The following is a 2476-nucleotide window of genomic DNA, read 5'->3' as shown; positions in this document are numbered from 1 at the left end:
CTGATACTCTTGACCAAGGGACCCACTCATTTTTTTTCAAATTATTGTTATTTCTTTGAATGAATCATTTTTTAAAACTAATAATTAAAAAATTTTCCCACATACTTTACAAATCTTTCCTCAAATAACCCAGTTAATATGTGCTATTTTGTCTATTGTTAAATTTGTTGGTTGTGTGACAAAAAAAAACACACCAAAAAACAGTTCTGAATGAAAAAAGTATTTTATAAAGATTTGAAATATTCATCATTCCAAATGCTGGAATGATCCATAGAAGTAATATTAACTGGTAAGTTTTTTTCAAGAAAGTGAATATAAATGTAAAAGAACAATCTTTGTGTTCTTAAAAATTTGTAATATGTTATGAATTGTGCATCAATATTTGAAGGTCAAATTGAACTTTGATTATAATTTTATGACTTAATAAAGGGTTACAAAATGTATGAATAAAATTAATGCTAGCTATCTGCCCATCATTGTTCCATGCGTCAAGTGGACATTTAAAACACTTTTTCTTCCATCATGGATGTTATAGCGTAATGAAAGATTTACATTACAAGTAATTATCCAAATCGATAGTTAAATGTTTTTAGGTTCTTTAGTAAGGAGCCTTGGTAGTGTAGTGGATTACATATTGGGCTACTAACCTCAAGGTCAACAATTTGAATCCATCAATGACTCTGTGGGAAGAAGATGAGACTTTCTGCTCCCGTAAAGATTTACAGCCATGGACCCCTGTACAGGGTTGGAATGAGTTGGAACTGACACTATGGCATACTACCACTACCATCGAGTTATTTAAATGAAACCCATGTTGCTGATAATAGTAAATAAAAGGCAGAAAATGAAAGTGTCTTAAAATAAACAAAGTCTAACTCACGTCCATCAAGTTGATTTTAAGTATACACAGTTTCTGAGACTGTAAATGTTTACAGGAGCCTAATTTTTCAGTTGTTGAGCAGCTGGTGGGTTTGAACCACCAACCTGTTAGTTAGTAGCACAGCACTTATCGCACAGTATCATTAGGGTTTGCAAAGTGTCTTAGATATTAAAGAGAGAGAGAGAGAAGGAGAGGAGGAGGAATAAAAGGAGAAGAAGATTAAAATAGAAAAGATTGTATCCCTTCCAGTGCAATTTCCACTCTTTTGTCCTGCAATCTCTTGCAGATGAGGCTAGAATGACAGCATTAGTGAGCTATCTTGTGCTTTGGCTTCTGATTGGGTTTGGCCTATTGACTACACTGGAAGGAAACTGGAGGAAGGACTGAAAGATAGAGAGGTGAAGACTTGATTCTGTTGTTTCCTTCTGCGCTAGGTTGCAGTGAATAAGTAGTCTTGTCTCCCACATGTCTCCTGTCAAAGCCACGACTCCTGTCAGATTTTTCTTTCCATACTTTGACCCTATATAGGTTTTGTAACAAGTTCCTTGCCCTTTTCCCTTCCAGGGGAAATGCAAATTAATTATTTTCTTCTAATTCCAGGATTATCACTTATCTTTTATTAACGTTCCTAAACCTGCCCACATCTTCATAAACAGTACCTTTATGAAATTCTCCTCAAATAACCCAGTTGGTAATTTGTGATTACTGCCAGGAATAAAAGTTATATATTCAGGAAGTAAGTGTATATTTAGCTATAAAGGATGTCTGAAAGAAACGTTGGAGGTAAAATATTCTAGGTATATGAAACAGAATGTTCAAAGATTTATAAATAAGGCAGCATTGCCAAATTAAAGATAGCTAGAGAATGACTGCTCTGGTAGTGTAGTGGTTATGAGTCAGGCTGCTAACCTGAAGGTCAGCAGTTCATAACTACCAGCTCTTCCACAGGAGAAAGATGAGACTTACTGGTCTCATAAAGATTTACAGTTTCAGAAGCCCTATACAGGGTTGCTATGAGTCAGAACTGATTCTGTGGCATACTACCACCACCAGAGAATGACTGTGGTGTCTTGTCAGAAGTGATTAGAGTGGAAAGGTGTTTCTATTCCTATGGATACTTTCAATTGTATGTAAGTGGTTTGGTATCAATGATTTTAAGGGCAAAGTCAGATATGAAATATGTACATTAAAGGGAACCATTGGTGACTAAAGGAAGAACCACTATAAGATTCTCACAGTTGCTCACACAACAGGTGATTGGCCTGAATTAATGGTTGTAGAGGAACAAGTGTATATTTTATATCTATGATTGTAAAAAGAAAAGTTGGCAGTGAATGTGGTCAGTGGTGGGAATCAAACACGATATGTCTTTTCTTAGATAAAAGAAACATGACAAATTTGGTGGTATAATAAGGATGAGGCGACTTGGTGTGGCACTGTGGGTTAATGGGCTGGACTGAAAAGTCAGTTTGAACCACAAGGTCGGCAGTTCAAGCTCACCAGCCACTCTTCGAAAACCCTATACAGGGTCACTATGGGTCGGAACCCACTCAATAGCACTTAGCAACAATGATAAAGATGAAGATCATTAAATCA

This window comes from Chrysochloris asiatica, unplaced genomic scaffold (assembly GCF_000296735.1).
Source record: "Chrysochloris asiatica unplaced genomic scaffold, ChrAsi1.0 scaffold00322, whole genome shotgun sequence".
In the NCBI taxonomy this organism is placed as follows: Eukaryota; Metazoa; Chordata; class Mammalia; order Afrosoricida; family Chrysochloridae; genus Chrysochloris; species Chrysochloris asiatica.
The sequence above is the reverse complement of the archived record's forward strand: the minus strand, read 5'-3'. Positions refer to the sequence as shown.